Source organism: Equus asinus, chromosome 11 (assembly GCF_041296235.1).
Source record: "Equus asinus isolate D_3611 breed Donkey chromosome 11, EquAss-T2T_v2, whole genome shotgun sequence".
In the NCBI taxonomy this organism is placed as follows: Eukaryota; Metazoa; Chordata; class Mammalia; order Perissodactyla; family Equidae; genus Equus; species Equus asinus.
The window spans coordinates 22,379,683-22,404,865 of record NC_091800.1 but is presented as its reverse complement, the minus strand read 5'-3'; the positions used below and the strand labels follow the sequence as shown (position 1 = coordinate 22,404,865).

Here is a 25,183-nt window from a genome sequence, read left to right as displayed (position 1 = left end):
AAGTACTAAAATTGTCTATTTCAATGATAAGAGGGAATGGATACACTCACACAAAATAAGAGGTTAGATATGATATCAAAAAATTAAATTTGGGAGGAGGGGAGTAAAAGAGTAGAGCTGTTAGAAAGAGGTCAAATTAAAGAGACTATCAACTCAATATAGATTGCTGTATACGTAGATTACTATACATGAACTTCATGGTAATCACAAACCAGAAACCTGTAATAAATATATGAGTAAGTAGGAGAAAGGGAGTCAAACATATTACTAAAGAAAGCCATCAAACCACAAGGGAAGAGAAAAAGAGAAGAAGAAAGGCACAGAGAAGAACTACTAAAACACCCAGAAAAAAGTAACAAAATGGCAACAAAGACATATTTATCAATAGCTACTTTAAATGTCGATGGACCAAATGCTCCAACCAAAAGGCATAGGCTGGCTGATTGGACAAAGAAAACAAGACCCATATATATACTGCATACAAGAGACAAGCTTCAGACCTAAAGACACCCACAAATTGAAAGTGAAAGGATGCAAAAAGATACTCCATGCAAATGGCAATGCAAAGAAAGCTGGGGTAGCAATACTCATGTCAGACAAAATAGACTTTAAAACAAAAACTGTAACAAGAGACAAAGGGCACTACATAATGATAAAGGGAACAATCTAAGAAGAGGATATAACACTTGTAAATATCTATGTACCCAACATAGGAGCATCTAAATATGTAAAGCAATTATTAACAGACAAAAAAGGAGAAATAGACAGTAACACAATAATAGTAGGAGACTTTAACACTCCGTTTACACCAATGGATAGGTCATCTAAAAAGAAGATCAATAAGGAAACATTGGCCTTAAACAACACATTAGAACAGATGGACTTAATGGATATATATAGAACATTCCATCCCAAAACCACAGAATACACATTCTTTTCAAATGCTCCTGGACCATTCTCCAGGATCGATTACATATTAGGCCAAAAACAAGTCTCACTAACTTAAGAAGATTAGAATAATACCAAGCATCTTTTCTGACCACAAAGATAATGAAACTAGAAATCAATTACAGGAAGAAAATCAGAAAAGCCACAAATATGTGGAGATTAAACAAAATGCTGCTGAACAACAATTGGGTCAATGGAGAAATCAAAGGAGAAATTTAAAAAATACCTGGAGACAAATGAAAAAGAAAATAGGACATGCCAAAATTTATGGGATAGAGCAAAAGTGGTTCTAAGAGGGAAGTTTATGGCAATTCAGGCCTACCTTAACAAACAAGAAAAATTCCAAACAATCTAACAGTGCACCTAAAGGAACTGGAAGAAGAAGAAAAAACAAAGCCCAAAATCAGCAGAAGGAAGGAAATAAGAACAATCAGAGAAGAAATAAATAAAATAGAGAGTAAAAAACAATAGAAAAAATTAATGAAACCAAGAGCTGGTTCTTTGAAAAGATAAACAAAATTGAGAAACCTTTAGCTAGACTCACCAAGAACAAAAGAGAGAAGGCTCAAATAAATAAAATCAGAAATGAAAAAGGAGAAATTACAATGGACATCACAGAAATACAAAAGTAATAAGAGAATACTATGAAAAGCTATATGCCAACAAATTGGATAATCTAGAAGAAATGGATAAATTCTTAGAATCATACAACCTTCCAAAACTGGATCAAGAAGAAATAGAGAATTTGAATAGACTAGTCACCAGTAAGGAGATTGAAATAGTAATCGAAAACCTCCCCAAAAACAAAAGTCCAGGATCAAATGGCTTCCCTGGTGAATTCTACCAAACATTCAAAGAAGACTTAATACCTATCCTTCTCAAACTCTTCCAAAAATTTGAGGAGGGCAAGCTTCCTAACTCCTTCTACAAAGTCAACATTACCCTGATTCCAAAGCCAGACAAGGACAACACAAAAAAAGAAAATTACATGCCAATATCGTTGATGAACATCGATGCAAAAATCCTCAACAAAATACTAGCAAATTGAATACAACAATACATTAAAAAGATCATACACCATGATTAAGTGAGATTCACTCCAGGGATGCAGGGATGGTTCAACATCCACAAATCAATCAATGTGATAACACCACATTAACAAAAAGAGGAATAAAAGTCACATGATCATCTCAATAGCTGCAGAGAAAGCAGTTGAAAAGATACAGCATGCATTTATGATAAAAACTCTAAATAAAATGGGTATAGAAGGAAAATACCTGAACATAATAAAGGCTGTATATGACATACCCACAGCTAATGTCATTCCCAATGGAGAAAAACTGAAAGCTATCCCTCTAAGAACAGGAACGAGACAAGGATGCCTAGTTTCACCACTCTTATTTAACATAGTATTAGAAGTCTTAGCCAGAGCAATCAGGCAAGAAAAAGAAATAAAAGGGATCCAAATTGGAAAGGAAGAAGTGAAACTGTCCCTATTTGTGGATGACATAATTTTATATATAGAAAACCCTAAAGAATCCACTAAAAAACTTTTAGAAATAGTAAGTGAATATAGTCAAATTGCAGGATAGAAAATCAAAACACAAAAATCAGTTGTGTTTCTATACACTAGCAGTGAAGTAGCAGAAAGAAAAATTAAGAATACAATCCCATTTACAATTGCAACAAAAAGAATAAAATACCTAGGAATAAACTTAACCAAAGAGGTGAAAGATCTGTACACAGAAAACTGAAAACATTGTTGAAAGAAATTGAAGAAGACACAAAGAAATGGAAAGAGGTTCTGTGCTCTTGGATTGGAAGAATTAACATAGTTAAAATGTCCATAGTTCCTAAAGCAATCTACAGATTCAATGCAATCTCTATCAAAGTTCCAACAACATTTTTCACAGAAATAGAACAAGGAATCCTAAAATTTATATGGAACAAGAAAAGGCTCTGAATATCCAAAGGAATCCTGAGAAAAAAAGAACAAAGCTGGAGATCTCACGCTCCGTGATTTCAAAATATGCTACAAAGCTATAGTAACCACAACAGCATGGTAATGGCACAAAAACAGACACACAGATCAAAGGAATAGAATTAAGAGCCTAGAAATAAACCCACACATCTATGGACAGCTAATTTTTGACAAGGGAGCCAAGAACATACAATGGAGAAAGGAAAGTCTCTTCAATAAATGGTGTTGGGAAAACTGGACAGCCACAAGCAAAAGAATGAAAGTAGACCATTACTTTACACCATGCACAAAAATCATCTCAAAAGGGATTAAGGACTTGAATGTAAGATCTGAAACCATTAAACTTCTCGAAGAAAACACAGGGAGTGTGCTCTTTGACATCAGTCTTAGCAGCTTTTTTCAAATACCATGTTTGACTGGGCAAAGGAAACAATAAAAAAATAAACAAATGGGACTACATCAAACCAAAAAGCTTCTGCACAGCAAAGGAAAGCATCAACAAAATGAAAAGGCAACCTAACAATTGAGAGAAGATATTTGCAAACCATATATCAGATATTAAGGGGTTAATATCCAAAATGTACAAAGAACTCATACATCTCAACAACAAAAACTAAGAACCCAATTTAAAAATGGGCAAAAGATCTGAACAGAGATTTCTCCAAAGAAGATATCCAGATGGCCAACAGGCACATGAAAAGATGTTCGACATCATTAACTATCAGGGAAATGCAAATCAAAACTACAATGTGATATCGCCTCACTCCGGTCAGAATAGCTATAATTAACAAGACAGGAAACAATAAGTGCTGGAGAGGATGTGGAGAGAAGGGAACCCCCATACACTGCTAGTGGGAGTGCATAGCGGTCCAGCCATTATGGAAAACAATATGGAGTTTTCTCAGAAAATTAAGAATAGATCTACCAGATGATCTAGCTATTCTACTGCCGGGTATTTATCCAAAGAACTTGAAAACAGAAATGCATAAAGATACATGCACCCTATGTTCATCATAGCATCATTCACAATAACGAAGACTTGGAAGCAACCTAAGTGCCCATCAAGGGATGAATGGATAAAGAATCCGTGGTATATATACACAATGAAATACTACTCAACCATAAGAAATGATGAAATCTGGCCATTTGTGACAACATGGATGGACCTTGAGGGTATGATGCTAAGTGAAATAAATCAGAGGGAGAAAGTCAAATACCATATGATCTCACTCATAGGTAGAAGAGAAAAACGACAAACACATAGCAACAGAGATTGGATTGGTGATTAGCAGAGGGGAAAAGGGAAGGAGGAGGGCGAAAGGGGTGATCAAGCACGTGTGTGTGGTGATGGATTATAATTAGTCTTTGGGTGGTGAACATGATGTCATCTACAGAGAATTCAAAATATATTATGATGTACACCTGAAGTTTATATGTTGTTATAAACCAATGATACTGCAATTAAAAAAATGAAAAAATTTTTAAAAATAACTTGAAAATTTTTTTTAAAAAAGTAAAGACAAAAAGAGGGAGATTGGCAATGGATGTTAGCTCAGGGCAAATTGTCCTCTGCAAAAAAAAAAGAAAAAGAGAGAGAGAATACTCAGGTTATATTGTTGTCACATACTGATGTTTTTGCATAACCCCAGTGAAGAGGGCAGGTTGTCTAAAAGCAAATAATATTTGTGAAATGGTGAATATTCATCATGATTTTATGAAGTTGACAGATGGAAAGTGCATTTTGAATGTGTTTCATTTCATAGATGAGGAAATTAAATTATAGAGTGATTAAATTACCTAATTCAGTGGTTTGGGTGAAGGAGAGTCTTGATTTTCAGTGATATAGCCAAATATCTTTTTTTTTATTTTGAGGAAGTTTAGCCCTGCGGTAACACCTGCCACCAATCCTCCTCTTTTTTGCTGAGGAAGACTGGCCCTAAGCTAACATCCGTTCCCATCTTCCTCTAGTTTACATGTGGGATGCCTGCCACAGCATGGCTTGACAAGCAGTGCGTAGGTCCTCACCCAGGGTCCAAACTGGCAAACCCCGGGCTACTGAAGTGGAATGTGTGAACTTAACCACTGCACCATCTGGCTGGCCCCCAAATATCTTTTTAAAAATGAACTTGAGAAAAGCAAAAATAATTCTACTAATCCAACTATATCAATAGTCTAAAACTTGAAGTATGACTGGGCTAAACATACCAATTAAAAGACAGAGACTAATTTCTTGGATAACAAAACAAGACCCAACTATATGTTATCTATAAGAAGCCAACTTTAAATATAAAGACCAAGGTAGATTAGAAGTAAAAGAATGGAGAAAAATATGCCACGATAACATAATTAAAAGACAGTGGGAATAGCTATTTTAACTTCAGACATAACAGACTTCAGAGCAAGCAAAATTATTGGGGATTAAGAGGGACATTAAATGATGATAACAGAGTTAATTCTCTAGGAAGACGTAGCAGTTCTAATGTGTATGCACCTAACAACAGAACATCAAAATATGTGAGGCAAAAACTGATAGAACCACAAAGAGAAATAGACAAAGCCACTATTATAGTTGGAGATTTTAACACTCCTCTATCAGTATTTGATAAATCCAGCAGGCAAAAAGTCAGTAAGGATATAGTGGTACTGAACATCACCTTCAGTCAATTGGATCTAATTGATACTTACAGAATACTTCATTTAACAAGAGCAGGATACACATTTTTCTCAAGCTCACATGGAAGATTCACCAAGACAGATCATGTTCTGGTCCATAACACACATCTTAACAAATTTAAAGAAATAGGGATCATTCAAAGTATGCTGTCAGACCACAGTGGAATTAAATTAGAAGTCAGTAAGAGAAAGATAGCTTGAAAATCACAAAATACTGGGAGATTAAACAGCACACTTCTCAATAACACATTAGTCAAAGTAGAAGTCTCAGAGAAATTTTAAAATATTTTGAACTAAATGAAAATGAAAAAACAACCAATCAAAACTTGTGGGATGCAGCAAAACCAGTGCTTAGAGGAAAATTTATAGCATTGAATGCATACATTAGAAGAGATGAATACATTAGATTCTAATGCATACATTAGAATACATTTAATAATATTATTAAAATCAATAATCTAGGCTTCCAATTTAGGAAGCTAGAGAAAGAAGAGCAATATAAACTTTAAAAAAATAGAAGAAAAGAAATAATAAAAATTAGAGCAGAAATCCATGAAATTGAAAGCAAGAAAACAATAGAGAAAATCAACAAAAGCAAAAGCTGTTTCTTTGAAAATATCAATAAAATTAATATCTCTCTGGAGAGAGAACCAGGAACAAAAGAGAGAAGTTACAAATTACTAATATCAGAAATGAAAGAGGGATTATCATGATTGAGCGTATGGACATTAAAGGGATAATACAGGAATAATGTGAACAACTCCATAAGCCCACAAATTTTATAGCTTATATGAAATTGAGGAATTCTTTAAAAGACACTACCAAAACTCACAAGGAGGAATAGATAGTCTGAATAGACCCACGTCTGTTAAAGAAATTAAATCAATAATTGAAAACCTTCCAAAACAGATACTAGGCCTAGATGATTTCACTTGTCAATTCCACCAAACACGTAAGGAAGAAGTGATATCAGTTCTCTAAAATCTGTTGCAGAAAATAAAAGAACAGGGAACACTTCCTTATTCATTCTAAGAGGCTAGCATTACCCTAATAGTAAAATCAGACAAAGAAATTACAGGAAAAGAGAACTACAGACTGTATCTCTCAGGAACATAAACGTAAAAACTCTCAAGAAAATTAAGTCCTAAAATGTATATAAACAATTGTGCATTGAGATCAAGTGAGATTTATCCCAAGTAAGCAAGGCTGGCTCAAAATTTGAAAATTAATGTAATCCATCATATCAAAAGGTCAAAGGAGAAAAATTACATCATATCAATTGATGCAGAAAAAGCATATGACAAACTCCAACACTCATTCGTGATAAAATCTCCCAGCAGGGGCAGGCCCCGTGGCCGAGTGGTTAAGTTCGCGTGCTCCGCTGCAGGCAGCCCAGTGTTTCGTTGGTTCGAATCCTGGGCGCGGACATGTCACTGCTCATCAGACCACGCTGAGGCAGAGTCCCACATGCCACAACTAGAAGGACCCACAATGAAGAATATACAACTATGTACCGAGGGGCTTTGGGGAGAAAAAGGAAAAAAATAAAATATTTAAAAAAAAAAAAAAGCTCCCAGCAAACTAGGAATAGGGAGGAACTTCCTTAACTTGACAAAAAAACATCTACAAAAGGCCTACAGCTAGGAGGATTGACAGCATATCACGGTGGAGTGAGCTCTTCCCTTAGACTCTCCCCTCCAAGATACTATGAAAAGGACACTCATAAACCAACAGAAGACATTCAATTCATACAACACAATAGATGTCTGAGAGATCTATGTAGCCATACGTCTGAAATTGGAGGTGTTGGACCCCCTGGGGGGTAACAGAAGGAGGTAAGGGGATCGCCTCTCTCTCCCCAAACAGAAGTGATCTAGGGTGTGGGACTGCGTGCAGCTCTGAAAAGAGAGGGGGGAGGGGGCAGAACTCCATGGGAATGCCTTTGCCCTTGGAGTGTCCTCCCAGCCCATGGGAAAGCTCCACACCTAGGAGGCTAAGCAATAACAAGGACATCTTCACTAAGCTGAGCAGCCCAGGAAGGGAGACAGCGAGTGCAGAAGGAGAGCACCCCAGGATTGCACACACAAAAGAAAGTGACCCTTCCCTATCTGTCACTCCAGCTCAGACAGTGGGCCAGAGAAAGGGACTCCCACAAGAGTTCCTGCGTATACATGTATAAAGCAGAGGTGGCCAGTGAGCAAATGCAGACAGGCCCTGTCAGCACAGCATCTAAAGGACAGGCACAGCTGCCAGGGATTGAGATGGGCTCAGAATACTCAGCTCCTGCCCACCCCTAGTGGCAGCAGGTGGAATCTACACTATGCAAAAGCACAAACCTACCTCACCAAATAGGATGAAGAGGTATATTAACACTCTAGACCAGAAGGGAAATGACAAGCACCCAGAAATCAATCCTGAAGGCACAGAAATGTACAAGCTAAATGACAGAGAAGTAAAAATGGCTATCATAAAAAAGCTCAACAAATTACAGGAAAACTCAGAAAGATAGCTCAATGAAATCAGGAATAAAATTAATGAACAGAGGGATTTCTTCACAAATCAGATTGAAAGTATAAAAAAAAAATCAGAAATGTTGAAGATGTAAAACACAAAGAATGAAAGAAAAATCTGGAGTCCTTAAATAACAGAGCTGACATTATGGAGGACAGAATTAGTAATTTAAAGGACAGAAATATAGAAATGCTTCAGATGGAGGAGAGAGAACTAAGACTGAAAAGAAATGAAAAAGTTCTCCAAGAAATATCTGACTCAATTAGGAAATGCAACATAAGGATTATAGGTATTCCAGAGGGAGAAGAGAAGGAGAAAGGAGCAGAGAGCTTGTTCAAAGGAATAATAGCTAAGAACTTCCCAAACCTGGGGAAGGAGCTGGAATTACAAGTAAAAGGAGCCAATCGGACTCCTAATTACATCAGTGTAAAAAGACCTTCTTCAAGGCATATATCAGTAGAACTGGCAAAAAACAATGACAAAAAATATATTAAGGGCAGCAAGGCGGAAGATAATAACCTACAAGGGAACCCCTGTCAAGCTTTCAGCAGAAACCTTACAGGCTGGGAGAGAGTGGAATGATACATTCAAAATTCTGAAAGACAAAAACTTTCAGCCAAGAATACTCTACCCAGTGAAAATATCCTTCAGATATGATGGAGAAATCAAAACTTTCCCAGAAACAAAAGCTAAGAGAGTTCATTGCCACAAGACCCCCTCCCTACAAGAAATGATCAGGAAGGCCCTCATACCTCAAAAAAAGAGAAAAGTTTACAAAGGCTTGAGCAAGGAGATAAATAGGCAGGTAAAATCAGAAAATTGCAGGTATCAGAACAGGTTCGTAAATAATTATAACGTTCAAGATAAAGGGAAGGAAAACATCAAAAATAACTATAATCACTTTGTTTTACCCACAAACTCACAACACAATACGGAATAAAGTGTGACAACAATAACTTAGATAGGGAAGAATAAAGGGATAGAGCTTGCTTAGACTAAAGAAATAAGAGCTATCAGAAAATAGACTGTCTCACTACAAGATCTTTTATACTAACTTCACAGTAACCACTAAACAAAAAATCAGAACAGAGACAGAAATGATAAACAGTGAGAAAACGATCCTAGAGAACCACCAAACTGAATTGCAGGGCTGAATAAATGGGAGAAGAAACAAGGAAAATAAAGAACAACTGGAAAACAAGTGATAAAATGGCAGCATTAAGACCTCATATATCAATAATTGCTCTAAGTGTAAATGGATTGAATTGTCCACTCAAAAGACACAGAGTGGCTGGATGGATTGAAAACCAAGACCCAACAATATGCTGCCTCCAGGAAACACATCTCACTTCTAAAGATAAACACAGGCTCAGAGTGAAGGGATGGAGGATGATACTCCAAGCTAATGGCAAACAAAAGAAAGCAGATGTTGCCATACTTGTATCAGACAAAGTAGACTTTAAGATAAAAAAAGGCAATGAGAGACAAAGAGGGGCAGTATATAATGATAAAAGGGACACTCCACCAAGAAGATATAACTCTTGTAAATATATATGCACCTAACATGGGAACACCAAAGTGCATAAAGCAACTATTAACAAACCTAAAAGGAGATATCAACAGCAACACAATAATAGTAGGGGACCTTAACACTCCACTTACATCAGTGGATAGATCATCCAGAGAGAAAGTCAACAAGGAAGTAGTGGAATTAAATGAAAAACAAGACCAGATGGACTTAATAGGTATATACGGAACACTCCATCCAAAACCAACAAAATACACATTCTTCTCAAGTGCACATGGAACATTCTCAAAAATAGACCATATGTTTGAAAACAAGGCAAGCCTCAATAAATTTAAGAAGACCGAAATCATGTCAAGCATCTTTTCTGACCATAGTGCTATGAAACTGGAATTCAACTACAAGAAAAAAGCTGGGAAAGTGACAAATAAGTGGAGACTAAACAACATACTACTGAACAACCAATGGATCATTGAAGAAATTAAAGGAGAAATCAAAAACATCTAGCAACAAATGAAAATGAAAATACACCAATACCAACTCATGTGGGATACAGCAAAAGCAGTCCTCAGAGGGAAATTCATAGCAATACAGGCCCACCTTAACAAACAAGAAAAATCTCAAATAAGCAATCTTAAACTACACCTAACAGAATTAGAAAAAGAAGAACAAACAAAGCCCAAAGTCAGCAGAATGAGGGAAATAATAAAAAGAGTGGAAATAAATGAAATTGAAATAAACAAAAAAAAAATACTGTAGAAAGGGTCAATGAAACTAAGAGCTGGTTTCTTTAAAAAGATAAACAAAATTGACAAACCCTTAGCCAGACTCACTAAGAAAAAAAGAAGACTCGAATAAAATTAGAAATTAAACAGGAGAAATTAACAACAGATACCGCAGAAATGCAAAGGGTTATAAGAAAATACTATGAAAAAGTATATGCCAACAAATTGGACAATCTAGAAGAAATGGACAAATTCTTAGGCATATACAACCTCTCAAAACTGAATCAAGAAGAAATAGATGATCTGAATAGACCAATCACAAGTAAAGAGATTGAAACAGTAATCAAAAACCTCCCCCAAAATAAAAGTCTAGGACCAGGTGGCTTCTCTGGAGAATTCTACCAAACATTCAAAGAAGATTTAATACCTACCCCTCTCAAACTATTCCAAAAAATTGAAGAAGATAGAACACTTCCTAACACATTTTGTAAGGCCAACATCACCCTGATCTCAAACCCAGAAAAGAACAACACAAAGAAGGAAAATTACAGGGCAATATCGCTGATGGCCATAGATGCAAAAATCCTCAACAAAATATTGGCAGCCCAAATACAGCAATACATTAAAAGGATCATACACCATGATCAAGTGGGATTTATAGCAGGGACACAGGGAGGGTTCAACATCTGCAAATCAAGCAATGTGATGCACCACATTAACAAAATGAGGAATAAAAATCACATGATCATCTCAATAGACAGAGAAAGCATTTGACAATATCCAACATCCAATTATGATAAAAACTCTCAATAAAATGGGTATAGAAGGAAAGTGCTTCAACATGATAAAGGCCATATATGACAAACCCACAGCCAACATTATACTCAATGGGGAAAAACTGAAAGCCCTCTCTCTGAGAACAGGAACAAGACAAGGGTGCCCACTCTCACCACTCTTATTCAGCATAGTACTGGAGTTTTTGGCCAGGGCAATTAAGCAAGAAAAAGAAATAAAATGTATCCAAATTGCCAATGAGGAAGTGAAACACTTGCTGTTTGCAGATAATATGATTTTATATATCAAAAACTCTAAAGAATCCATCAGAAAACTGTTAGAAATAATCAACTACAGCAAAGTTGCAGGGTACAAAATCAACTTACAAAAATCAGTTGCACTTCTATACTCTAATGATGAACTAACAGAAGGAGAACTCCAGAATACAATCCCATTTGTAACCACAATAAAAAGAATAAATTATGTAGGAATAAATTTAACCAAGGAAAACTGTAAGACATTATTGGAAGAAATTGATGATGTCATAAAGAAGTGGAAAGAGATTCCATGCATATGGATTAGAAAAATAAACATAGTTAAAATGTCCACAGTACCTAACACAATCTACAGATTCAGTGCAATCCAAATCAGAATCCCAATGATGTTCTTCATGAAAAGAGAACAAAGAATCCCAAAATTCATAATGAGCAAGAAAAGACCCTGAATAGCTAAAGCAACCCTGAGAAAAAAGAACAAAGCTGTAGGCATCACAATCCCTGACTTCAAAGCATACTACAAAGCTATAGTAATCAAAACAGCATGGTACTGGTACAAAAACAGACACACAGATCAGTGGAGCAGAATTGAAAGCCCAGAAATAAAACCGCACATCTATGGACAGCTAATCTTTGACAGAGGAGCTAAGAACATACAATGGAAAAAGGAAAGTCTCTTCAATAAATGGTGTTGGGGAAACTGGACAGCCACATGAAAAGAATGAAAGTAGACCCTTATCTTACAGCATACACAAATTAACTCAAAATGGATTAATGACTTGAAGGTAAGGTGTGAAACCATAAAACTCCTAGAAGAAAACATAGGCAGTGCACTCTTTGACATCAGTCTTAGAAGGATCTTTTTGAATACCAGTCTACTTGGGCAAGGGAAACAAAAGAAAAAATAACCAAATGGGACTTCATCAGACTAAAGAGCTTCTGCAAGGCAAAGGAAACCAGGAACAAAATGAAAGGGCAACCCACCAACTGAGAGAAGATATTTACAAATCATATATGCGACAAGGGTTTAACTCCAAAATATATAAATAATGCCTACAAGTCAACAACAAAAAAACAAACAACCTGATCAAAAAATGGGCAGAGGATATAAACAGACATTTTTCCAAAGAAGATATACAGATGGCCAGCAGGCACATAAAGAGATATTCAACATCACTAATCATTAGAGAAATACAAATCAAAACTACAATGAGATATTACCTTACACCTGTAAGAATGGCTATAATTAACAAGACAAAAAATAACAAATGGAAGACAATGTGCAGAAAAGGGAACCCCCATACACTGCTGGTAGGAATGCAAACTGGTCTAGCCACTATGGAAAACAGTATGGAGATTTCTCAAAAAATTAAAAATATATATACCATATGACCCAGCTATCCTGCTACTGGGTATTTATCCAAAGAACTTGAAATTAACAATTCAAAGAGACTTATGCACCCCTATGTTCATTGCAGCATTGTTCAAAATAGCCAAATGTGGAAGCAACCCAAGTGCCTGTCGACTGATGATAAAGAAGATGTGGTATATATACATTATATATATATATGTATATATATATGCATTGTATATATATATGTGTGTGTGTGTGTGTGTATATATATACAATGGAATACTATTCGACCATAAAAAAAGACAAAATCATCCCATTTGCAACAATGCGGATAGACCTTGAGGGTATTATGTTAAGCAAAATAAGGCAGACAGATAAAGACGAACAGTGTATGATTTCACTCATATGTGGAAGATAAACAAACACATGGACAAAGAAAACAGATTAGTGGTTACCAGAGGGGAAGGAACTTGGGGATGGACATAAAGGGCAAAGGGTCACAAATATATGGTGACTGACAAAGAAAAATGTAAAACTGAAATTTCACAATGTTATAAACTATTATGACCTCAATAAAATAAAAATAAAAAAATTTAAAAAGGGATTAGAAAGTTAAAAAAAAATCCACAAGTACCATCATACTTGATGGTGAGAAACTTGATAAGATCAGGTACAAGGCAAGGATATCCCCCTTCACCACTCCTTTTCAACATCATACTGTAAGTCCTAACTAATGCAGTAAGAAGGAAACAAAAATATGCAGATTGGAACAGAAGAAATAAAACTGTCTTTATTCACATGTGACATGATTATCTCTGTAGAAAATTGAAAATAATTTACAAAGAACCTTCTGGAATAATAAATTATAGCAGAGTTTCAAGAACAAGGTTAATATACAAAAGTTGATTGCTTTCCTTTATACCAGCAATGAATAATTGGAATTTGAAACAAGCACACCACCATTTACATTAGCACCAAAAAATTGAAATACTTAGGTACAAATCTAACAAAATAATGTATAAAATCTATATGAGGAAAACTACATAACTGATTAATGAAATCAAAGAAGATCTAAATAAATGGGAAGATGTTCCATGTTCATGGATAGGAAGACTCAATATTGTTACGATGTCAATTCCTTCAACTTGTAGTTGAGTGCAATCTGAATCAAAATCCTGAAAAGTCGTTTTTTTCAATATTGACAAACTAATTCTAAAGTTTATGTGAAAAGGCAAAAGACCCAGAATAGCCAACACAATATTGAAGAAGAATAGCAAAGTCAGAGGACTGACAATACCTGACTTAAGTCTTTCTATAAAGCTACAGTAATCAAGGTAGAGTGGTATGGGTGAGAGAATATACAAGTAGATCAAAGGAACAGAATAGAGAGCCCAGAAATAGGCCCACACAAATATAGACATCTTGTCTTTGATAAAGGAGCAAAGGCACTCAATCCAGTGGAGAAAGGATGGTCTTTTCAACAAATGTTGCTGGAAGAACTGGACATCTATGTGCAAGAAAAAAAAAAAATCTAGGCACAGACCTTACACACTTAACAAAACTTAACTCAAAATGGATCACGGACGTAAATATAAAATGCAAAACCATAAAACTCCTAGAAGATAACACAGGAAGAAACCAGATGGCCTTCGATACAGCAATGATTTTATATATAACACCAAAAATAAAATCATGAAAGAAAATACAGACAACTTGGATTTCATTAAAATTTAAAACTTCTGCTCTGTGAAAGACACTATCAAGAGAATGAGAAGACAAGTCAGCCAGACTAGAAGAAATTATTTGCAAAAGACGTATCTGGTAAAGGGCTTTTATTGAAAGTATACAAAGAACTCTTAAAAATCAACAATCAGAAAACAAAAGTACTCGAAAAATGGACAAAAGATCTGAACAGATACCTCACCAGAGAAGATATACAAATGACAAATAAGCTTATGAGAAGATGCTCAACATCATATGTCACTCAGGAATTGCTAATTAAGACAACAAGAAGATACTACTATCCACCTATTAGAATGGTCAAGATCTGAATATTGAAAACACCAAATGCTGTCAAGGATAAGGAGCAACAGAAATTCTTATTCACTGTTGGTGAAAATGCAAAATAGTATAGCCACTTTGGAAGACATTTTGGCAATTTCTTACAAAGCAAAACATAGTCTTATCAGATGATTCAGCAATTGTGCTCCTAATGAGTTTCAACCCTGAAATGACTTGAAAAGTTATACCTACACAAAAACCTCCACCCAAATTTGATAGCAGCTTTATTCATAATTGCCAAAAATCGGAAGCAACCAAGACATCACAGAAGAATAGATAACCTGTAATGCCTATATACAATGGAAAATTATTCAGCAAGCAATTTAAAAAAAGTAAAAGAATCTATCAAGCCACAAAAGGAAATAGAGGAACCTTAAATCCTTGCATAAGAATTAAGTGAAAGGAGGCAGTCTGCTAAGGCGATATACTTTATGATTCCAACTATATGACACTGTGGAAAAGGTAAAACTGTAGAGACAGTGAAAAGATCAGTGGTTTCTAGGAATTGGAGTGGGGGGCAAAGGGATGAATATGTAGAGTACAGGGGATTTTTAGGGCAGTACAGTTATTCAGTATGATGCTGTTATGATGGATACATGACATTATGCATTTGGAAAAACCAATAGACTTGTTCAACACGAAGAATGAACACCAATGTGAACTATGGATGTTAGTTAACAATAATGTGTAAATACTGATTCATCAGTTATAACAAATATACCAGATGAATGCAAGATATTAGTGATAGGAGAAGCTGTGAGGGAGAAGGGGGGTATATGGAAACTCTCTGTACTTTCTGCTTAATTTTTCTGTAAACCTAAACTTATTTTTTAAAAAAGTCTACTTAAAAAAATGTGCAAGACGAAAAATCATTCAGATCATGTGCTCTACTTCCAATTCATAAAATCTTGAAAACGTAATTTAGGCAGATCCTAATCTAGCTACTTGTTTCTGCCCTACCAAATGGCAACCAGGGATTAGCCCTTGCCATTGAAATTCTCATTGTTCTGGCATTTTCTTTCCATTGTCTTTGTATCATCTCATCAACTTACCTGGATCCACCACCTCATCCCTACACTCTTGTGTCTCTTTCTCTCTGTGTCTCCCTCTTCCCAAATTTATTCAATGATGACCAGAATGGTAGAGAAAATGGGAAGGAAGGAAGGAAGAACATTTAATCATGATTGCTGCTTCTCCCTTGCTTGCTTCCTTCTGTTTCCAATAAATACACATAGGCACACACACACATGCACACCCGCACACACCCCCCCCCAAGAGGCTTGCTTACAGGTGCCACTGTGGTAACCCCTTCAGTTCCTGTCACATTCCTTCAAATTTGTCATGTGTGACTTTTTGTGCCTGAAATTCCTGTCAGGAAAGAGGAATGATTTCCTCTTGAAAAAAGGAATCATTTCTGGTATTATTTCCTTCCTCATTGTCTGGCTTTATTTTTTGCATATTCTTTTTGTTCTTTGACAGAAATAAGAATGCTTTAGTAGCCTTTTCAGAGTTCTCTAGCCAGAACATCAACAATAGGTGAGTTGATTTTCTGTCATCTGAGTGGGAAAACCATTTGGGAGCATTGGTGACAATACAGAATGTCCGTGATAGCCTGTCAGCTTCTATATATAACTTTTTTCTTTTTTGGATCAAGAAGGACCAGGTCAAAAGAGAGAGAACACTTACTATTTGTGTGTTCGTGAACTTTAGGGATTACTAGTGAAAATCCTTAGGGAACTATTAGAGTACCTGTGTATATCTTTCTGCTAGTGTGGGTCAAGGGAGAAAACACTATTTGGAAGCACAAAGATAGTAGCGGTGGACAGGGAGCAGAGGAGCCCTCAGCAGAAACTAAAAGAGATAATAGACTTGAGATCTGTCCCTTACCCTCCAGAGCTCTGCCACAATGGGAGGCTGGTATCCCAAACCCAAACCAACCATCATACTGGAGGTAGCCCCTGCCTCAGGCCGACAGTTACTTAACCCTATCTGAGGAGAAGGAAAGACATCCATGAAACATGAAGAGTAAGGAGATGGTGGAGGGACTTGAAATCAGAAAATTAGATGGGATAAGAGGGATTCCTACCTACAAACTATAGCTGAATTTGAAGTAAATGTAATCACAAAAGGCAATTACACATTGGGGTTAAGTTTAGTAGTAAAGAAATGTTTTTAAATCTTGATCCATTAAGGATTCTTTTACAGGCCTAAGAATTTTATTACCATCATATGAAGCCTCAATTCTAGGGAAAGATGAAATATTTTCCAAATAACCAAATTACATGTGAACTTACGGGGTTCAACCATTTTGTAAGTTATAGAGAAATTGTAGCTAATTTGAATGAGAAAAGTGAGTCTATGAAGTCACATGGTGTTTGATCATGTACATTTTAATCCTTTAGTTCTGATTGGAATAAACTGACATCAGTAACCACTGAGGAAGTCTCCAGCAAAAGGTGAGATTATAGATATATCTGTAAAGATACACACACAAAGTGAAGAGAGATTTCTATTTGGAAACAAGGAGAATGATAGCAGGGTGTCAGTGGATAACAATACAGAGTGTCTTTGACACTCTTTTGGAGTCATCTCACGGTAGCATCTGTAGGTAACTCTTTACCTTTTTGGACCCATTTGGATAAAAAAGGAACAAGTTATAAAAGGGATGCTTCTTCCCCTAAGTGTGTTTTGTCACCCTTAATTAGTAGCAGCCAAAACTCTTAAGAAACTATCAGATTGCCCACATGTGAGACTCTACTAGAGTGGACCAAGAGAGCACAGAATCTCATTTGGAGCAAGGAGACAAGGTAGCAGTGGACAGAGAACAGTGGAGCCCTCAGCAGAAAAGAATGGAGCTAATAGAGCCTGGATGTGTCAATGACCCTCCAGAGTTTTGCCACGGTGTGAGGCTAGTGCCCATACTCACTGTCATATTGGAAGGAGCCCCCCGCCCCTACCTTAGCCTGCAGTTGCTTGACCCTGAGGGTCAGAAAAGATATCTATGATGGTGAAAGCAAGAAAGTGAGGGAGGGGCTTAAGAATTGGGAATTAAACGTGAGAAGAGGGATGGGTACCTACAAACTGAAGTGGAATTTGAAATAAATTCTACCACAAAAGGCTGTTACACACTAGGATTAGGGTAATTGTAAAGAACTTTGCTTGTATCTTGATGCATTAATTATTTACAGGCTAAAATTTTCATTACTACCTTATATAAAGCCTCATTTCTAATAAAAACTAACATACTAGATTTAGTTATATATACATGAATTTTTTTTACAAGTGGATCAGAGTTTATTAAGTAGGGGGTGAAGAGGGTGTAGCACAAGTAGAAGTATGCGACACCCGAAGTGAACAGAATCTGAGATTCCTGAAAAAAAATCTGTCGATTACACAATTGGCCACTTGCTCCTCCATTGACACAGGGACTGGTCAGGGCAGATGAGGGAATAAATCCTGTGGCAGGACCAGTGGTTACTCCCAGGCTGGGAATAATCTCCACGGAGCTTTCAAGACCAAGCCAGGCTTGGGCAGAGACTTCACAGCTGATGAAGCTGGATCCAGCAAGGTGGCTGTGAGCGAGAAGCCCTGGGTGGCAATCTGGTTGTATATCATGAGCTGGCAGCACTGGCTCTGATCCCTAGGGAAGCAGTAGAGGTCATGGGTGAGGGCAGCCACTGTGCCCAGGCAGCCTATGGGTACCATTGGGTTCTTGCAGGTCTTGAGAAGGAACTTTTCCTTGAAGCTTTCTGGAGTGCTGTAGACACTGAGGCTAAAGCCCTCAACGACTAGATGCTGCGACAGTTCAAAGGGTGCCTCTGAAGTCATAAGACTGGGAGCCCCCATGTCCCAGGCAACAGCAGTATGAGAAGACAGGGATGCTGAACTCCATCTCCTCTATATGTGAATTTGTAAAGATCAACCAGTTCATAAGCTGTAAAGTAATTACAGCTATTTGAATTAAAACAAAGTCTAAAATTAAAATGTGGTATCTGAATAGGTAACTTTTTAGTCCTTTAGCACTGCTCTGAATGAATTAACATCAAAAAGCTATGAGGGAGCCACCCATGAAATTTGAGATATAAATGAATAAATAAAAATAAATATATATCTTTTTATATATACACATGTGTATTTATATAGTTATATCAACACAGACATACAAACACACATACACAAACATAAATACAATGAAAGAAAGAGAGATAAATTTCCAAATTCATTCTTAGGAGTATCCTTGACAGTACAGTGTCTTTGACACTGTTTCTAAATCTTCTTACCATAGCACCTTTAGGTAACTTTTTATCTTATTGGATTTGGTTGGATAAAAAAGGAACAGGTCATAAGAGGAATGCTTCTTCCTCCTGGTAACTACCACCCAAAAGTCTTAGAAAAATTTCAGAATTCCACCACAAAAGGTTGTTACACCATGGGTCAAGTTCAGTAGTAAAGAACTGTACTGAAATCTCGAGTCATTAACTTTTTTGGTAGGTCTAAAATATTCATTACAAACATATATAGTATCATTTCCAGGGAAAAGGAGAAATTGGATTCCAAACAACTGATTTACATGTGAATTTTCTAAGAGTCAACCGGTTGATAAAATCAAGAGTAATTGTAGCTAATTTGAACTAAAAAAGTAAGTCTAGAAGTCATGTGGTGCCTTACTATGTGTGTTTTTAATCCTTTAGCCCTGCACCAAGTGAACTGAGCACAGTATCTTCTGAAAGCTTCTACGATGCCAAGTGAGCTATGACGAACAAATCTGTATATATGTGTCTGTATATGTGTAGACACACACACACACACACACACACACATTCAGAGAAATTGATGTTTGGGATGTTCACTCTCAGGAATACCTGGGAATACAGAGTTCCCTTCATATATTTTTAAAGCCCTCTCATGGTAAGCATCAACGTGTAATATTCTTTATCTTGAAATTGAGATAGAAAAGATGCACAGGTCATAAGGGAAGTCTTTTTAATCCTAGAATTTGTCACCCTTGATTACTGTGTATGAAATTCTACTAGAGATGGCAAGGAAGGAGAGAAACTTATTTGGAGCAAGGAGGAGTTAGCAGTGGACAGGGAGCCAGAGGAGGCCTTAGCAGAGAAGATTGGAGCTAATAGACTGGGATCTGTCCCCCATCCTCCAGAGTTCTGCTGCCGTGTGAGGCTGGTGTCCCAGACCCAAAACCACCCTAGTATAGAGGGAGTCCCTGACTCTGGCCTGCAGTGACTTGACCCTATCTGAGGGCCAGGAAAGACAGCCATGATCGAGGACAGTCAGGGGTGAAGGAGGGACTTGAGAAGCAGGAAATTAGGTAGGGGAAGAGGGATGCACACCTGCAAATTGAAGTCGATTTTGAAATAAATTCCACCACAAAAGGCTGTTACACCATGCGTCAAGTTCAGTAGTAAAGAACTGTACTTAAATCTTGAGTCATTAACTTTTTTGGTAGGTGTAAAATATTCATTACAAACATATATAGTATCATTTCCAGGGAAAAGGAGATATTGGACTCCAAACAACTGATTCACATGTGAATTTTCTAAGAGTCAACCAGTTGATAAAATCAAGAGTAATTGTAGCTAATTTGAACTAAAAAAGTAAGTCTAGAAGTCATGTGGTGCCTTACTATGTGTGTTTTTAATCCTTTAGCCCTGCACCAAGTGAACCGACCACAGTATCTTCTGACAGCTTCTACGATGCCAAGTGAGCTATGACGAACAAATCTGTATATATGTGTCTGTATATGTGTACACACACACACACACACACCCACACACACATTCAGAGAAATTGATGTTTGGGATGTTCACTCTCAGGAGCACCTGGGAATACAGAGTTCCCTTCATATATTTTTAAAGCCCTCTCATGGTAAGCTTCTACGTGTAATATTCTTTGTCTTCAAATTGAGATAGAAAAGATGCACAGGTCATAAAGGAAGTCTTTTTAATCCTAGAATTTGTCACCCTTGATTACTGTGTATGAAATTCTACTAGAGATGGCAAGGAAGGAGAGAAACTTATTTGGAGCAAGGAGGAGTTAGCAGTGGACAGGGAGCCAATGGAGGCCTTAGCAGAGAAGATTGGAGCTAATAGACTGGGATCTGTCCCCCATCCTCCAGAGTTCTGCTGCCGTGTGAGGCTGGTGTCCCAGACCCAAACCCACCCTAGTATAGAGGGAGTCCCTGACTCTGGCCTGCAGTGACTTGACCCTATCTGAGGGCCAGGAAAGACAGCCATGATCGAGGACAGTCAGGGGTGAAGGAGGGACTTGAGAAGCAGGAAATTAGGTAGGGGAAGAGGGATGCACACCTGCAAATTGAAGTTGATTTTGAAATAAATTCCACCACAAAAGGGTGTTACACCATGCGTCAAGTTCAGTAGTAAAGAACTGTACTTAAATCTCGAGTCATTAACTTTTTTGGTAGGTCTAAAATATTTGTTACAAACATATATAGCATTATATCTAGGGAAAAGGAGATATTGGATTCCAAATAACTGATTACATGTGAATTTTCTGAGTAAACCAGTTAATGAGGTCAAGAGTAATTGTAACTAATTTGAACCAAAAAAGTAAGTCTGGAAGTCACGTGGTGCCTTACTATGTGTGTTTTTAATATTTTCGCACTGTCCTGAGTAACAACAGAAACCGCTGATGAAACCTCTGATGAAATGTGAGATAGAAAGATAGATATATATAAACAGAAATATATATATATATATATATATATAAATACAGAGAGGGAGATGTATTGAGATTTGGGGGGTTTGTTTTCAGCAGCATGCATGACGTTACAGAGTGTCCTTGACACTAGTTGGATAAAAGAGAAATAGGTCGTAAGAGGGTTGCTTCTTACCCCTTTTGTCACCCTTATTAGCAGCAAAAACCCTTAGAATGCTGTCAGATTGCCCATCTATAAGACTCTGCTAAAGTGGTCCCAGAGAGCAGGAAAACCTATTTGAAGCAAGGAGAAGTACTTCTGAAGGGGTTCAGGAGTAAAGAAATGTACGTGAACTTGATTCACTAAGTTGTTTTTCCTAGGACTCAGATCTTCATTACAAATATATAAAGTCTCATTTCTAGGGAAAAATTAAATATCAGTTTCAAGTAACTGATTAAAGTATTATTTTTTAGGACAAGTAGATTACAAGTTATTGAAAAATTGTAGCTAATTCTCATTTAAAAATAAGTCTAGAGAAACATGTAACGTCTTACTATGTGCATTTCTAATCCTTTAGCTGTGACTCAAATGAGTCGAAAACTATAACCCATGTTAGACCCATGCCTGAAAGGTGAGATGTAAATACATATATAGAAAGAGATGGGGGGATATTGACACTTGTGAAATCTGATTATTTATTGAATGGAGTCCTTATCTCAGGAAGTTATTTGAATCCTGTCCAAGGAGGAGAAAAGATATCCATGATATGTGACAAGTAGAAGGTGGTAGAGGGACCCAGGTTCCAAATAATTAATTAACTTATAGTTTTTTAGAGTTCTATCAGTTTATAAGTTGTAGAGCAATTGTACCTGATTTCAACCAAAACAGTAAGTATACAAAGTTACTTGGTTCTGACAATGTACATTTTCCATCTTTCACACTGGCCTGAATAAATTGATATCAGAAGTCTGTGATGGCTTTGATATGTCTTACCTGTCAATGAAGGTTCCATCCAGCAATACCGATGTCATTTGTTTGAGTCAGTGCTATATATATCCATCTTGAGAGAGAGAGAAAAAGAGAGTGAGAAAGACAAACAGAGATAGAAAGAGAGAGAGAGAGAAACAGCTATTTGCAAAATTCAGTCTTGGAAGTGTCTATGGAAATACAGTGTTTTCTGGAGAATAATTCTAAAATTATTTCTAAAAAATTAGGTCTTCCAGTGAGCCAAATCATGTTTCCTCTGTCTTTTAGATTCAAAGGATTCTTTTTGTTGAAATAAATTTTTCATATCACTGTTCCATGTAGCACATTTCTAATGATATATTCTTGCATTTGTTGGTGGTTAAAGAATAAAGGAACAACTCTCCAGGCTCGATAATGGTACTGAGGACACTGACTTATCTGATTCTTGTGGGTAAGTCAGTTTGAAATTTGGAGGGAGGGAGCAGTTGGTGGATCTCTTATCTTTGCAAAGATAGGGCTTGTGTTGAGGCAAGAAAGAAAAAGGAAAATTGTGGAAAGGTATCCAAATGTTTGGGGGGGGTACACAATAATAACTAATTGAATTTGCAGATAAGTACCACGTGTAAAAAAAGTATTTCCACATACTCACAAATAAATGTTCTTCTAGTTTGAAAATGTGAAAATAGACTTAGTAGATAATAATTTTATTATAAAGTTTCTTTCTTAACAAAGGATTGCAGAATGCTGTTTACCCTTCAACTGTATTCCTTTCCTGTTTTTCCTGGATATATACGGATTCTTGGTTTTGTTGATTTTGTCTATGAGCAAATGAGACTGATAGAAAAAGCAAATGTGTTCTGCTGAATAAAGCCCTCTTCATGATTATTGGAATTTTATTAATTTTGACTTGTTTCTGAGTAATCTTACTGAGAGTACTTCCTGCTGCACTGATCTTCAGGCATTTTTACCACAGACTCACAGCAAGGAAACAATAGATTCCTAAAATGGCATGTGTCTGAACTGCGGAAATATTCATGAGATTTTTCTTCTGCTCGTCTCTTGGACAGTTATTTAACCATTCACCAGCTTGTGTCAGTGTTGGAGAGTGAGTAGTGCTGAAGAGGATATTAACTGATAACTTTTGCAATTTTTTTGTTGTCTGGACAAAGACAATATGGAAAATAAAAGAGTGGCCAGTGAATACAAATAGTTCTTCAAATTACCCATTAATTTCCATTTTCTGTGATTTTTTCACCATGGGCCATCAATGAAGAGTTCACTCTGTCACTTCATTAAAGTTTATGTCTGCATATTAGCTATATATTTTCTGCAGTGAGGCCGAGGGCTGGGGCAAAATTTGAATAGATTGAGCAAGGCAAGCATTTCCTTTTTCTTACCCCCTCCAAACAAAATAAAGTGGTTTTGTTTTGTTTTCTTAGTTACAAATGCTTATTGTATAGATACAAGTGACATTTGCGATAGTATCTGTGAGAAACATTGGTGTTTCAGACTAGGAGGATGGTTTTTGATTTGGAGTTTGACCTGGAAACAATGCTTGACTTTGACATCTAATATTCACTGGACACTTGGCAAGTCACTAAACCTCTTTAAACTTTAGATCATTCACCTGTAAACTGTAAAAATAATGCTACGTACAGTATCTATCTACTGGGTGTTGTATAATAAAAGACTAATAATAAAGGTAAATTAGTATGTGTGAAAGTGCTTTTAAAGCTCTAAAGCACCACAAATAAGCTTTATGCTAAAAACCAAAAGTAACACAACAGTTCATTATTAGGAAAATCAGAAAATACAGACAAACAATAAGTTCACCCATAAATAGCGATTCTTAATTTTTGATCCATGCCCTTCCAGGTTCTTTAGAGATATACATTTTTTGTTTATGGGTATGGTATCATATGTACCTTCTTTTTAAAATAACCTTATTGCTCAGTGACGTATCACATATTTCTGTGTTAATAAATATACATATGCATTTACAACACTATATTTTCTTTAATTTCAGATTTTTTATTGTTGCCTGAAGTCCTACCAATAGCTGACTTTATTTATTTTTAAATTTACAACATTATTTTTAACAGCTATACAATACTTCATAATGTAGATGTGTCATAGTTTATTTAAGTAATCAGATATCAATGGACATTTAAATTGTTTACAACTTTTTACTCATACAAAGAGTGATGAATATCTTTCAGACCAAACCTCTATATATTATTATTTCCTTATGATAAGTTCTCAGAAATGGAAATTGTGTCAAAAGGAATGCTTGTGAGGCTCTTGATATTGATATGCCCTCCCAAATCACAATATAAAAGTGTACGTTTCCTCCATTCCCATGAGTGTCATAGAACTTGTATTTCATTGTTTGCAAATTACCTTAGCCCATTTAAAATTGGGATATTAGGGGCTGGCCCCACGGCCAAGTGGTTAAGTTCATGCACTCCGCTGCAGGCAGCCCAGTGTTTCGTTGGTTCGAATCCTGGGTGCGGACATGACACTGCTCATCGAACCACACTGAGGCAGTGTCCCACATACCACAATTAGAAGGACTCACAATGAAGAATATACAACTATGTACCAGGGAGCTTTGGGGAGAGAAAAAAGAAAAAAATAGAATCTTTAAAAAAATAAATAAATAAATAAAATTGGGATGTTATCGGGGGGTGACGTCAGCAACATGGTGGCATGAGCTC

General features: G+C 36.5%; 1 protein-coding gene and 1 pseudogene across 1 annotated transcript in view; one reads left to right on the top strand and one right to left on the bottom strand.

The window, feature by feature from the left end:
• Window positions 1-18,301: 18,301 nt before the first annotated feature.
• LOC139046536 (HIG1 domain family member 2A pseudogene) lies at window positions 18,302-18,673 on the bottom strand (annotated as a pseudogene).
• A 4,180-nt stretch (window positions 18,674-22,853) lies between these two features.
• The window catches only part of LOC123288838 (phosphatidylinositol 3,4,5-trisphosphate 3-phosphatase TPTE2-like), a 50,015-nt gene continuing 47,685 nt past the window's right edge, over window positions 22,854-25,183 (top strand). Inside the window, exon 1 of the mRNA XM_070520586.1 lies at window positions 22,854-22,917. The gene's annotated coding sequence lies outside the window, so the exon portion shown is untranslated. The remainder of the gene's footprint in view (window positions 22,918-25,183) is intronic.